General features: G+C 38.0%; 1 long non-coding RNA gene across 1 annotated transcript; it reads left to right on the forward strand.

Moving 5' to 3' along the window:
* The first annotated feature begins 366 nt into the window (after positions 1-366).
* On the forward strand, positions 367-4,426 carry LOC145424108 (uncharacterized). The gene is made up of 3 exons (XR_013905074.1): positions 367-3,193; positions 3,290-3,344; positions 3,438-4,426. It is a non-coding gene; the product is annotated as an uncharacterized LOC145424108 (long non-coding RNA).
* Positions 4,427-16,116: the final 11,690 nt, after the last annotated feature.

Below are 16,116 nucleotides of genomic sequence, written 5' to 3' on the forward strand. Positions count from 1 at the left end.
AACCCTGTTGCAGGCTCCAAACTAACTTTTCATTTTCACAAAAACAAAGACACTTATTATCTATTGATTACCCCAAATTTTAAATCTTTACTCTGCCTGCAATTATTGAAAACATGCAGCATAATCAGTGATTTCTGTAAAGTGATAACTAACCCAGGCCTGTTATCACAGCAGTAGACTTCATAAAGCCCACAGTATGCATGTTTAACATGTTGTCAGCCATTCGCCTTTACTCTTTTGTATATTTCCTATGGATGGTGACAAAGCACCTTTGTTATTTAACTGTGACTCCTCCTGTCCTCTGTTCTCGTGTCTATGACCCACTTTCAATACATCATGTTGAAAGATGTTTCATTTCCTAAAATGCATCGTGAAATCAGAGGAGAGAGGTAGTTATTATATAACTGACACTGCTTAAGCTGATGGCTCCCAGACAAGGATATTTAATTTCAACAATTGCTCCTTGTGTCTCTTCTTCACCTCCTCTTCTCACATCTTCGGTGGGAGGGACTACGACATGAGTAGAGGAAGTGAGAATGTGCAGTTTGGGAAATGAGTTAATGGAGATTGCTTTGTCTCATCAAATGGTATGCTGCTTCACACACAAACCATGTGCTCTCACAACTCCTACACACAGGAGGCTACTCTGTGACAGCTCTAAACACAACTAGGTGACACTTTCCTCTGTGACCTTACAGCTCGCTTCGGGCATGGTTATGGCACATGTTACCAGAAATGCATGATGTCAGTTTGGTTAGCTGTCTAACCACACTGTCTGATAGACTGGAGCAAGTTTCATTTTCTCTGGTTACTGAAATTCTGCACGTTGTAACACGAATGAGATTTCATGGAAAAGTGGCACACGTAAAATAAAGGGGAATGAAGCGCCTTGAGGTGACTTTTGTTGCGATTTGGCGCTATATAAATAAAATTGAATTGAATTGAATATTTGTAATATATAATATGTAACCAGCCTGCTGTATTTTTATACTGTGTGTTTTGAAACTTGAATACAGCCTAATTTCCCCTGAGGATTTACTTAGGAAATCTGTAAAAGGCTGTGTGAAACCTGACGTAACCTCTCATCTGATCGTCAATGAAACTGAGGAGACACAAATGTGATAAGGAAGTGCAGAAGTCTGGGATGCATTAACAGCCAGACAAACAAGGAGTTCTTGTCTGTGTGCGTACGTGCATGCATGTGTGTGTGTCTGTAGCTTCAGTCAAGTCTTAAAGCTTGTGACCCAACCTTACTAGTTGGAATAAGGCCAAAAGGTATAAAACAATGCTGATGCAAGAGCTACCCCTTTGTACACGTGGGTGGAACAATAACACGATGTGATGTAAATGCAGTCAGTTTCTCTGTTGGAGGAATTTCCTGGTAAATAGGTGAAACAGAAAACCTAAAACAGACTGAGACTGAGAGAGAGATGGAAATACCATTTTCGTGTTCTTGTTTATCTTTGTTTCAGTCGAGCTTTTTTTTTTTTTTTTTAAATGTGGACTTGAGTGAAACAGGTGAAGCCAAAAGACAAGACAGTGCATGTATAAGAAATAAATGCTTCCTGCCAAGTGTCATTGTGCAATCTCACTGAATCGTTAATTCTGTGACATAATTCACACTACATGCAGTGCATATATTAGACTAGTGTCATAGGAGACACCAGAGGAGACAGGAGCTTCAAAGTGCAAGAAAAATACCAAACTGGCATCGAGCATGTACAGTAAACAGGCCTTTACAATTATTCCCACATACAACCTGGATATAAGTCAAGTTTTCCAGAATTAAATGCTAAATATCTGACTAATATCCCTTTTATCATTTCACAATAATCTCCTTTATTTTCTCCACCAGAGATCATTTCACAATCGTCTCCTTTCCCAGTCTTCAGGTGACAATAACTAATTGCATCCGTCTTTGCAGGTCTTCACAGGTCTTTACAAACAAAGCTGCAGTAGGGATGTGAGTCAGTTTTTCCACAATTAAATTCAAAATATCCAGTAATGATCATTTCACCATTTAATCATTTCACAACCGGACATAACGGCATCCCAGAAGCTCAATAGCAATACATCTGTTCATAACAAGTATGTAAACTCTTCATTAGCAGATCATAAGAGGCGATCTAAGCTTAATCTTGGTTATAAATATAGACAAACTGATATGCATAGGCTATAATAAAAGCATAGAACATTCCCAGTCTTGCATATCACATGCGCACAACAGCACAACACAGTAAAACTAGAGCGTGTGCCACAAGGCTAAATTTATTTCCATTTGTAGACAGTCAGACCTACATGCCTTTCCAGCTTCAAGCAGGTGTGGAATTGGGGGTAACATCAGCAGATGCTTACTGTGAACATGAATTAGCCAAAGTAGCTACACCTTTAATCTTTTCTTGCTTAAATGTCTGTACTCCCACATGCTATTTGAGCGCACATTAACACTGACACTACTAGTGGAGATGCAGTACATTCGTATTGTTGGATGTGAGGCACTCCAATATCACTTTATATGGTCCTGTAATGCAGAACTGTATTAAATTCAGAAATAACACACAATTGTATAATTACTTTTTTTTTTACTTTGACTTCCAACAGTGCACAAAAAAAAGATTTTTAAAAATCCCATTAACCTTTTATGTCATCCTCTGGTTTTACAGAATGGAAAATTCCAAATTAAACAAGTACAAAACATTGGCTTTTTCGTTTTCCCATTCCACTAGGGAGACGTCAACCTCATGTTTTTTGGATCCTGAAAGAGTTTGGCAGATAGCCAAAATAAACTGCCGTAAACAAAAACAGAAAAAGAAAAAGGGTAATCATTAAACCAGCTCTTATGCGTGGGTGTAAAGGGATTCCCTTGTCCCTTTCTATTTGCTTTTTATTGCATGGGGAGGGAATTGAGCTCGGGATTCCCACTTTCACTGTCTGTACGTGGGAAGAAATGGGCTATATTAAGAGCAGCACACAGCAAGTAAACACTTCACTCAATATGGACAGACAACAGGCAGAACAGCAGGATAAACTAGTGGAGGTGAAAATCCAGACAGACTGTATGGAAGACAGTCTTCAGCCCAGAGGTTCACATGGCTTGATTAAGTGTGCACTGACTTTCATGGCAGGGATAGTTGTGGCTCTGGCTGCGGGCTTCATCCTTCATTATTTTCTGTTCAAACCCTCATGGAACCAGGTAAGAAACACTTCATATCAGTAATAGAAAGTCTTCCATATATGAATTGTCATTGATATGTTCGTTCACTTATATTTATAACTAATCTATCTACAGGATGCTCCAGCACTGAGTGACACATCAAAAGTCATCATGACTTGCAAACTAAAAAGTAAGTGTCGTTTAGATTTCAGCTGCTTCCAAAATCTCATCAGATGTAAATGTTGCCTTGTATTAATGGGAGATATTTCCATTTCTTCTGTAGTGACCGATCAGCTGGGAAGATATGACATCTTCACAGCTAATAAAACTGGAACCTATCTTGTCTACGGATGGGTGAAGGTCCCAAAACCGGTCACCGAAGAAGAAATTGTGCTGGAGCAGGGGAGAGAGGGGAACACCATAGAAATGGAAACAAAGCAAATTATATCCGAAGAAGTGTTTCTGTTTTGTAGAGTCATGCTTGCTGAGAACACTACAGTGAGTGTTAGATTCAAGTCTAATTACACAGACAACTCTTTCCATGTCTATGAGCTCTAATTAAGCTGATACCAGTTTGAATTTGAAAAACTCTCAGCTTTTTTGTGGCACTCAACTGTACTCAACTGAGTCTGCAGATGTTCAGTTTATCTACATCAAGATTTGTACTCATGCAGTAGTTTCATGGCAAGAGAAGCAGTTTCGTGTTTGATATGTCTGCTCTGGGTAGAGTGGGTGTGGCTTTATGAACTCTCCAAAGAGCGGATGCGACTTTTCTCGGGAACTGGGTGAGCAGGCGAAAGACTAGAGAGTCATTCACAGCTTTGCTCTAGGAGGAATATAATATTTTGACAGCAACTCACACTCATAGTGTGATCGTCCTCTGTACCAGCCATCATTCAAACACTTCACCACAAAAATTATTTAAATCTCACTTTCACAAGAAAAAGTTTCCTTTCTTGTCATCTTCTTCTCTGATTGACTACCTTTACCTGTGAAGATAATCCACCTAGCACAAAAAGCTATATTTAAAAGATTGTAAAACAGAATATTTGAAGGTGTTAAAATCATGTAAAAAGTCAAATGACACTTTGTTCTGTTAATGTTGCTTTGAAAATCGAAACTGTGTGTATATAGTTTTGGTATTGTTAATTGTAACTATGTTGGTATTGGTCAAGCTTTGTATTTTGTTCATATCATGGTTGTAACTGTACAGTATGCTGTGCATTATATGGATTGAAAACCTGTAATTAAATGTCACTACTATATTGGGAATGTGATTCTCAGCTTTTACTTGTGTTGTTTCCATGAAAGCTTCAAGTTTGAAACATTTTCAGCACACGCACACACACGCTGTCTCAGGATATGCTTGTCTAAAAACGACTTTTTGGACAAAAAAATGTTAAAAATATATTTTATTTACATAAATTATTTACATAATTACATAATTTAGGAATTTATTCCCTTGATTCCATATCAGCAGGTATGATTTGTTTGGGGTTTTTGGTATTATTCACTACACGTACTTGTATAAATGTGTTCTCACTCTTGATGGAACTGGTGTCACAAGTCAATATTTGGATAGAATACTGACTTACTGATAGTGTAATTCAAACAAAATAAATACAAGTGTTATTTGAAACGTGCAGTCTATGTATAACATGCCTTCTCATTATTAGATTATCAGCAACATCTGGTATGAATGTGTATGGAGGTATGCATGTGAATGGACTGTGATGGACTGACGACTAAAAGCTTTGACTGACTTGATACTGAGACAATGACTGCACCCACTTTAGGATTAGTAAATGCCAATAAACAATTCACCCAGCCGACAAGAGAAGGGTGGATGCTTCGCTTTGTTTTGTTTTGTTTTTTCAGGAGCAGGAGGATAAGAGAGACTGGAGGAGGAGACTCTAGCTTCACATAAGTATGAACTGCAGACTTAACACTGTGGTTGCTGATTTTGAGTTACTGATGTTTGCATTAAGAAAACTGTGCTATATTAGCTGTGTTTTGATTAAGGTATCATGTTATATTATTGGGAATGCCAAATGCTACAGTGGAGATAACTATTGATATCACTCATGACTGGAATATGTTACTATTAACCACAGCAGGCCACTGTAAAAAAGTCAATTAAATTTTATAGAGGAAAATCGCCAAAATTTAACAATACCTATGAATGACTGGCCACATTCAGAATAGAGATATGCAATAATAAACATTGGTCCACGTGATTTAGGTTCTCACTTGAAATAGTAAGTTATTAAATGTAGAATATAATCGACAGGGACATTTGATAGGATGTGGTACTGAAAAAGAACAAGAGCAAAGTAAATAAAGAAAATATTGTGTTTAGTTTGGATAAATTCAAATTAAAATGTACCATTACACTCAGAGGATCAATATGAAATAAAACATATGCAAAATTTGTAGGAAGTACATGACTGATAACTGTTCTGTCCTGAGCGTTTGTTTCCAGAGCACCCACTTGACCACACCAACAGTTTCTCGCCACCGAGGAGGGGTACTTGCAAAAAGAATAAAATAAAAATCTGAGTTTAACAAAACATTTTAAATGTAAATATCAAGCTTACCTTTCTTTTTCCATGAAATGTGCTTGTGGGCACGCCAGCCATTTTGAAAAGGTGGGCAAAACAATTGGCAAGGCCACACCCCCACACATGTGATATAATTTTAAAGGTACTGTTGCCTTCTCTAAGAAACATCAGGACTTAGAGGAGTGGCAAGTAGAGTATGCGAGCTACAAGCAAAAACTAAAATGTGTACTACAGTGTGCAAAAATGAAATACTGGGTCATCAGGGGGACATGAGGGACATTTATAAAACTAAAAGTCCCACTAACCTTAAAGTGCACTTGAAAAGCCCACACAAGAAGGCTAACCTAGCTTACCTAGAAGACCTCATCAGGGGGAGCACACTCCCCCTCCTTGAAGAGCTCACCCACTCAACCCGCATCCCCAGAAAACAGCTAACCCCAGATAAGGCAGCGTGATGTATCCCGAGACAACAGGACTGGGACATCTAAATAAAGGTGTGAAACAATCGCCTTCAAAAGGTTATCAATTCACTTCAACCAAAATTAGGACCACACGGTGCGGCAAGAGTTAATAGTTATTAGTCTCAACACCCAAGGATAACCAGAAGAGCATGACTGATATGATGGAACTGGGATTTTGTTACACTTAATTTTTGCAAAACACAAATAAAACTAAATTGAAACTAAGGATTTTCAGAAAATAAAAACTAAACTAAACTAGCAAACAATTGGTAAAAACTGATTAAAACTGATGAAAATTGCAAAACTATTACAACCCTGGTCCAGACTAAGATGGTGTTGGACATCTTCAGGGCAGAAAAGGGTTGGTGTGACCAAGGTGTGGTTTGGCTTGTTGTATGTACATTTCAAAATGTTACAGCTCTGGATGGACCAGTTACCAGGGCATGGAAGGATGACAGACTTTATTACATGAGGAGAAGGGACATTTTCGGGATCGAAGATCCTCAGGGATGACAAGGCTGGAGCAACGGTACTCGAGAGAAGAATTTCTGATACTTTCTGAGATATGATGTCACCAACCTTCTCTTTTAATTGTCTAGCTCCAATGAATTGACACATGGGAGTGTGTCAAAAAGGGGGAGTTGAGTCCGAACATCAAACAATGGTTTTATGAACATCTTATGACGTTATTTCTGTGTTTAATAATTTAGCTATGGTAAAACTTAAGCTTATAATGTATTAGACTTAGAAAGGGTTCAATAATTTTTGATTTCTTTTACACACACATAGATTATGATTAGAATAGGTCCTGAACATAATATTTTAAACCAAATTTGAATCATTAGAACAACAATGGATAACAATATTAGATTATCAAGGCTAGGGAGAGAGGTGTTTTGGTTTTCTGTCTCTTGCAGAGAAAGGAAGAGACACCAGACGGGGACACGGAGATGTGAGGACCCTTCACAGCAGAGACAGATGTAGGGACAGCCGAGACAGCAACTGGGGTCAAGTGTCATGACGTTTGGGCTCCTGGAGAAGATGGATCCCACAAACACAGCAATAACCATGAAGGGGTTGGCGAAAACCAGGAACACCAGACCAACGAGGTTCGAGAGGCTCTTGGCAAAAAGGGGGACACGCCGGTGAACCCAAAACACACAGATCCTTGTTTGAAATCGGGGCAGAATAATCCCCAGAACTGTGCAATGACTAAAGGGTGGTCTAACCCCGGAGGTCGAAGAAAGAAGCTGAGAATCACCCAACTGGAAGACACTGGTAGCTGCAGCAATAAAAATAAAGGTTAAAGATTCAAAGAATTGGGAGATTTCAACATCATTTTGCATATTATTTATCAAAACATGAATAATCAGTCAGTCACTTGAACTCTGTGATGAATCAATGAAAACCTTTCATCACCTTTTAACAGCCAACTCATCAAATATTACTGACTTTGGGAAGAGTTCTGCAAAGAACTAAACAAAACAAAAAACAAAAAATGCAGGCCTAGTGAAGAGTAAAAGTTTTTCAGAAACAAAAATAAAATGTGAAAGATTTTTTCAAAACTTTACAAAACTGATGGAATCGAGAATATATATATATATATATATGTATATATATATATATATATATATATATATATATATATATATATATATATATATATATATATATATATATATATATATATATATATATGATCTAAGAATATAGCACCAACTACTGTACAGTCCAGTAAAGTCATGCTACACACATTCAGGAACCAGTTTATTAAGTCCGCCTGTTTCACTGCTCGTCACAGTAATCCACATATCTAGTCAGCAGCAACTCAAAGCATTTATGAATGCAGTCATAACCAAAACAGCCTGCTGAAGTTCAAACCGTATTTCAGACATTGCTGAATTCCTGGGATTTTCCAACACAATAAATTCAATTCAATTCAATTTTATTTATATAGCGCCAAATCACAACAAAAGTCGCCTCAAGGCATCTGGAATGAGGACAGGGAGCGTCAGTTCACTGCAAATACCTTGCTGATGTCAGAGGAAAATCGTAAGACTAGTTTGAGCTGATTGGAAGGCAACAGTTACTCAAATAACCACTCATTAAAAACAAGTTATGCACAAAAGCATCTCTGAAGGTACAGCACATCTGGCCTTGAAGCAGATGGGCTATAACAACAGTAGGCCGCACTGGGGGCCTCACCTGTCAGGTAAGAACAGGAAACCGAGGCTACATTTTGCACAGAGGATAAAAGACTAAAAAGCGTACCCTCCCACTCTCACCAGTCGAGTAGAGCATCCTTGGGATGTGGTTTTGTTGAGCAGCTGTGATACAAGACTGTAGGTTTTTATTTGTATTTGTTGCAAGAAATTCTCTGAAAATGTGTTACGGGATTTGCTCTTTCACACATATTTGAGAAAAGCTTGAAGTAATTTAATTGAAAACACTACTAGATTGCTGGACAGTAGTGAGGAAAGTCAGAAATCTAGAGTTGAGACTAAAAAAAGTACAAAAAGTCTGTTTTGATGAGTTGTCATATTCAAGTGAGAAGTGCATGAACACACTAATAAATATCTTTCGTAGTGAAGTACGTGTAGGAACCAGTGTGTGTAATAGCAATAAAAAAAAGTCTAAAGTGGGTGAGGAAATGTTTTACTGATTTGAGAAGTGCACTAAAAGTAGTGAGAATGACTTTTCTGCTATGAGAATTGAGGCAGAAGTGATCAAGAAAGACAGTAACGTGTAATTTCATACCATGAACAGTGCTCCAATCCTCATCTGACCCTAACTGTCTTTTTTCTACAGGCTAAAGCTTAAAATGAATAGACAGGAACTACATGTGCTTTAAGTAGTATACTTTCACACACAATGCCATCCTAAGTTGGAAACATGTTGACAGAGTGTTTTTAGTGTTGTTTTTCCCATTATAATCTTATGTAGGGCAGAAATACATGTTTGGTCTTACATGCTGAAATTAAAATATCTATAAATAAAGATATTTTGTTTGATGATTAGGCTTTCATCTTATCATCTTAGAAACAATAGTAACATTTATTCAAAAAAGGCTAACTATTTATTGTCCGGTATCTGGATAACAAAAGGTTTCATTGCGACATTTTTACATTACGGCATGTGTCATATCCCCACACAGTTGGTAAACTTCCGTTCTCCTGCTTTTGTAAATCTCTCTTGTTCAAGCGGAAGTGAAAGTTTTAATGCGGCGGCTTAGTCTAGGCTACAAGGCAGTGTTTCATCATCATGATGCAATATCTGAAGTAACACCTCTGGCTCTCCTGCCCCAAGTATCCACCTATACACATTCAAGTATCTGTGCTTCACCCAGCCAAAACCAGATACCTAATGCCACGTTCCTATTACACTCAGGGGACTTTCAGTGACTCAAATATAGCCATATTTTTGGGAAATGTGGGAAATATAGATGAGGCTTGGGACTTTGAATTAGAATGTGACTAACAAAGTTGCAAAAAAGAGCAGCTCACAAGCACACGTTATGAGCCTTTTTTAAATACCAAGTATGACTGACAAATCTCAATGAATAATGCACTTGAATGTCATAAAAGTTTCAACTCTAAACTGGAACTGATGAAAGTGACTGAGATGAAATAAGGTTCTTAGTTTAGAGCCGTTCTTAAAACAATTATAGCAAAGAAACAAAATGCAATGTGAGACGACATCACGGTGAATTTAGTTCAGCTTGTCAGTGAATGACAACCTCTACAAAAATAATAACTGCCTGTAGTGGTCTGTAGTTATGTAGGAACCAACACATTACAGTTTCTCTCAGGTTTAGTGGAAGCACCACACTCGAATAACAAAGGTTTGAGTTTAAGGTAGGATGTTTAAAATAATCCAAAATTTAATAAATCACAAATTTAACCCAAGTTGTCTCCAGCTCGGGGGCTACATGCTGGTCAGACATCATTAAAATGATTAAAAGTTTTCTATATCCTGCAACCTCTTCTTCTGTGTTGTCCTTGAGCTATATCAGATCGAAGATATAATACGCAAACCTTTTGATAATGAAGTTTCAGTCTGCCTGAGCTTTATTTGTTGATATTGAGGTTTCTGGGGGGTTTCTTTTCAGTTAGTTTAGCCTTTAATGCTCCCACACAAATTCGTAACGGAAGCGTAATACTCTCTGTTTGTGCCAAGATCTCTTTTAAACTGTTAACTGGTCACATCCAAGTCTCTTCCGCATGAATTTTCAAATCTATGAAAGTTTCCCTAAAACCCAGAAAAATGGGTGCACAGCACAGTCTTTGACCGAGCCATTGCGATGCCTCGATTCTTTTCTTTTTCAGCCATTCTGTTGTAGATTTGATGCTGTGCCTAGGTTCATTTTCATGTTTTGTGATCCACTTTTGGCCAAGTTTAAGCAGCTGAGCAGATAGTCTCACATTTTGCTCTAGAATACTTGTGTTTGACCTGTGGCTGGAAAACAAGTCCAGTTGGTATAGTATTTAGTTTCTTGGTTTTTACCAAAAATGCCATTAGGTGAACTTCTCCACTTTGTTCTTATCAAAGGACACTGATAATTATTAGCAAAATGAAACCATTCGACTTGTCATTTCGGTGGTATATGTCCTGTATTCTATAACCTTTTCTTAGGTCTTGTCCTTGAGCTATAGCAGATCAAAGATAGTGTAAATGCCAAAATGGCAAAGCCACTTTACTTTGTGCTTTTATTTACAAGAGTACCTTAGCACTTCCTCTTTTATTGTGTCACACTACCTGTTCTGTTCTCAGTAAAATGACACAAACACGTTGCTTCAGAGTAAAAAAAAACTTTACTTTTGGAAATATTCATGTAAAACCTTGTACTTTATTTGCCTGTCACATGCTATAACTTGGGAACGTTTATACAATGTGGTTGAATTCTGTGTTTTTCTATATGCATGTCATTTGTTTGTGGTGTGGAAAGACTGGCTAAGAGATGCTCATGGAGGAGGTTGTTAGCAGGTTCAGCATGATTGGCACACTTGGAAGCAGAAAGACTTTGGTTTAATGATTGCAAACGATTGTTTATGCATTTAAGAGACAGAAAGGTTGTCTTTAATTCATTTTATTAAATGCTGTAACATAAATGATTTAAACGCTATTGATTTATGTCAGTGTCATGAATTGAGTTCATCAAAATAATTTTCTATATAGTAAAATGTGAACATTTCTGCACTTTCTACTAAAATGTTATAATGGCATTTGTTTTTGCATCTTTATAGTTTTCACAGTGCCACATTGTCCGTGGTTTAACCCTTTAAGACAGGCATACTGATGTGAAGAAATGTTTTTTTTAAATTATTATACGAAAAATGGTTTAATATGATGGCAGAGTGTTACAGGCATGGCCCTTTAAGACTGTAGCCTCATGGGCGGTGTAGTCCTTGCTGCAGGAAGAATTTGTGGGACCGCCCCTCCCGCTGTGTATGTGTGAGCATGAGGGAGGGAGAAAAAGGAAAGTGAAAAGTACGAGGTGCTACCAAGCAGAAATGGGAGATGGAAGCATGTAAATATAAAAATAACCACTGCAGCCAAAAAGAGTGCCTGACGAGCCCAGTAAGCTATTAAGACTCGACTGTACACTGTGTTTGTATTTTCCTCCCAAACAATAAAGTTCTGCTGGAGCAGCCTTTCAACGCCTCTCTCTCGCTAGCAAAGTTGACCCAGACAGTAAAGCTAGTTCCTGGCTACGAGCCCGACATAGAACCCAAAGTATTAGCCAGAGGTCACCTTACCACGGTTCGGAGCCGCGGACCTGGCCGAGGTAACAAGAGAGTGCAAACATGTTGAGGGATTGGCTGTGTTAGTTCAGTGAGAGATTTATTTGGAAAGAAAACAATTTTCACTTGCAGTCGAAAACTAATGCGTACGCTTATGCCTGCATTTTTATTTTGTTAAATACAAACAAAATTGTAGCAAAAAGTGCTGCCATGTGTCTGGCCAGAAAGAGCTGTTTATTTGGTAGTTCAATGAAACGACTGTACTATACTGCTGAGTGACTGTCTTCTGCTCGTCAAATACATTTCATTGCAATGTTGACCCTGTGCTGACTTACATATGACAAATGAAACTGAAAGGCTTCAGATAGTTAATAGTGAGAAAAAAAATTGCGTTCATGTTTGCAATTTTGTCTTGTTACACAACAAAACAAACAAAACACTACATTTTAGTGGGTGTTTTCGTGTTTTGTTTTTTTGTACTACTTGGACACTAAAGTGGCCCTCCAATGAGATGACGGTGCCAGAAGTGGCCCGCGGCTTATTTGAGTTTGCGACCCCTGCTTTAAGACCTACCATAGAATCAAGTCCGCCAGAGCTTATCTTGATATTTTTACATGCTGTAGAGCCATTTTTGGGAGCATTTCAAGTTGCTATACATCAATATAATCGTTATAGCCCAAATTTTAATAATATCTATGCATTAAATCAAAAGAAACTACATAAATTGCAAAAAAAGTGCACTAAACTAAAAAAATCGTTTGAAAATCTTTTTTTTTTTTTTTTTTTTACATATATTTCTAGTTAGAGAAATTTAAGAGGTTGATTGCTCAAAACTGTAAATATAAAAAGTTGCACAAAATAGTTTCCAATCACAGGAAATTTATTTTGAGTGTCTTCATAGTTTTATTTTTGAGATACACCAATTTTTATATACTGCAAGAAAAATGAAAATAAATATTATAATGCGAATTTGCAAAAAAACAGCATGTGCATCAAAATAAACTATTTCCAGCAGTGCAACTTGAGTTCTAAGCATCCCAGAAACCATACAGAAAAGATTAAAGCCAAATACGACTTTTAAAAACACAAGTATAGGCTTATAAGGCCCTGAAGGTAAAAAAATGACGTCATATTTCTCCTGTAATGCAATACATGTCTATGTTTAAACTGTGACAAAACTATCAATAAAAATTACAGTGTCAAAAAAAAAGAAAATGACGCCACTTCCGGTTTCGGCCAGGTAATGGCGGACATAGGATAGTTTGCGCTGACGTCGATTCCAACATCCTCCGGTTTCATATGCAAAATAATTATTGTGCTACCTTACGTGGTTCCAGTTCTACAGAGATTTAAAAATAGCTATGCTAAACGGAGCGTGCCCGCTCCGATCGGTTTTAAAGGGCTAAAAGAGGAGAGAATAAAGTTGAATCTGTCGAAGCTCTCTGCGTCACGAGTGGTAATTCCAAATGGGCAGCTACAGATAGCGCACGCAAGTCTGTTGATAATAGATAGTAGATTCAATCTGTCTTAACTTTATTTTTCCATATTGAGGTTTCTGGGGGTTTCTTTTCACTTACATGTACTGTCATAAAGTTTAATATTGAACATGCTGAGGCCTATAAAGTCTGAGATGCATCTCTTGGGTTTTTTTGCAGTTTCTCTGCACATCGTCTGGTTTTAGGGTAAATTTGCTGGGACATTCACTTCTGGGAAGACAAGTGTCTTGAATATTTTCCACTTGTGAATAAACTTTCTTGGTGTATAATAATGGACTTCAAATTGTTTAGAAATGGTCTTATAAGTCTTTCCAGAACTTGCTCTGATCATTTTATCATGCATGCGTCTTGAATATAGCAAACTGTCTCAAACAGAGTGCCAAATAAACTGATCTTTAAATATAGATATATAGACTGGCTGTTACAAAAATAAACACGACCCCATTTACACAACCAAAGAAAGTTGCTCAGGGACAGATCTTACTCATTTAGAGAGGCACTATGACAAGGTGAGGCAGTTTCAAGAAATTCTACATAGAAAACAAATGTATGTTCTTTGTGATCCAGATGTTTAAATTTGCAAAGATTTATACCGGATGTCCTTCCTGACGCAGCCCTCTGACGATTGGGGCTTGTGATTCCCACATAGCTGGGTTCAGACAAAATGCAACATATACACACACACACACAACACACAAAAACTAGTTTTATATTGATATGTAACTGTATATTGACATTTTCAAATATAAATAAATGATTTAAACAGCATCTGAATTACTTTGGCTCTCAGAGGAGGCGGGCGCATCTTTCACCCTCTCCTTCCCTTATCTCCCCTGCTGCTGCTTCTATGTCTTTGTGTACTCACCCTATTAGAGCACTTCGCTCTCGCACTGCAGGCCTACTTGTTGTTCCTAGAGTATTTAAAAGTAGAATGGGAGGGACAGCCTTCAGTCTTCAGGCCCCTCTTCTGTGGAACCAGCTTCCAGTTTGGATTCGGGAGACAGACACTATCTCTACTGTCAAGATTAGGCTTAAAACTTTACTTTTTGCTAAAGCATATAGTTAGGGCTGGATCAGGTGACCCTGAATCCTCCCTTAGTTATGCTGCAATAGATGTAGGCTGCTGGGGATTCCCATGATGCATTGAGTTTTTCCTTTCCAGTCACCTTTCTCACTCACTATGTGTTAATAGACCACTCTGCATTGAATCATATCTGTTATTAACCTCTGTCTCTCTACCACAACATGTCTTTTATCCTGTCTTCCTTCTCTCACCCCAACCGGTCGCAGCAGATGGCCCCGCCCCTCCCTGAGCCTGGTTCTGCCCGAGGTTTCTTCCTGTTAAAAGGGAGTTTTTCCTTCCCACTGTCGCCAAAGTGCTTGCTCATAGGGGGGGTCATATGATTGTTGGGTTTTTCTCTGTATCTATGAAGCACCTTGAGGCAACTTTTGTTGTGATTTGGCGCTATATAAATAAAATTGAATTGAATACTCGTCTAACTCTAACCCTCAAAGAGTCTCTCAATCTTGTTCTCTAAAACTGAAAGGATTATGGATTTGATCAACTGATTCCGTAACGAAATTGACACCCTCCTGGGCTTGGGAGAGCCTAATTGTCCTGCTGAGACGTTTGCTGTCGTCGATGGTCGGTTGCATCATGTGTCTGGCGACACTCTCGATGGAGGACATTGAACAACATCTACCAATTCGGAACCACGTTCTGGCTGATTGGAGCTGGCTTTGTGTATTGTATGTATGGTCAGCAAGGTCTGTCATCTCTGTTGTGGGCAATTGAAACTGACAAATAAAGGCTATCTCATCATCATCATCATCATCTACATACAGATGTGTGGAGTGTTTGATTCACAAGAAATTTGGAAGCAGGGCCCACCAAATCTGCAGGTGTACTGAGGCTGTTACTGCTGAAACAGAACTTACACATGATGCAATGATATCACAAAGCGCTTTATTAAGAACACCTTTAATGCACTTATCCAATGAGCCAGTCATGTAACGACAATGCAGTATATAAAATTCAGATACAGGTTGTAAGCTTTGGGATTAGGAAAGCCTTAAATGTGATATGTTTTTTTTCCTCAGGATTGTCTAAGTGTTTCTAAAGGAGAGCTAATCTCCTTAGATTTTCAGAACTACAATTTAATTCTCTCTAATTTGTGCAAAACAATAAAACCCTCACCACCACCCTGTATCAATATGGTTTTCCTACAAAGCTATCTTCAGGCCTGAAAAACTTAACCAAACCCAGACACATTCCAGGCTGTTAAAATGTACTGGCGAGATCAGTTTTTCCAAAACCTTGAAGTTTGGGGAATACCAATATCATTCCTGTGGCATTCTTGTTTTGGTTACTGTGAGGAGAGATAAAAGAAATAACATTTGGGTGATGTCTAATCTGCAGACAGTGGTTCAAGGCCATGTTTCTGTCTCGTCTGTGACAGAAAAACTCATTTTCTAAAACAGGTCCAAAATAAAGGTAATCCCTATAAACTACCATTTGTTAGGGGTTATATGCTAGTTATATGGCTGATGGAGTCAGTTCACTACCAGGAGAGAATTTACTAAATAAGAGTCTGCCTGTGTGTGTGTGTGTGTGTGTGTGTGTGTGTGTGTGTATGGATGTCTTATAATGTCTTTTTTTTTTTTTTTTTTAATCTCATCTATTTTAACTTTTTAGAAAATGTT

The sequence above is a fragment of the Astatotilapia calliptera genome, chromosome 23, assembly GCF_964374335.1.
Source record: "Astatotilapia calliptera chromosome 23, fAstCal68.1, whole genome shotgun sequence".
Classification (NCBI taxonomy): domain Eukaryota; kingdom Metazoa; phylum Chordata; class Actinopteri; order Cichliformes; family Cichlidae; genus Astatotilapia; species Astatotilapia calliptera.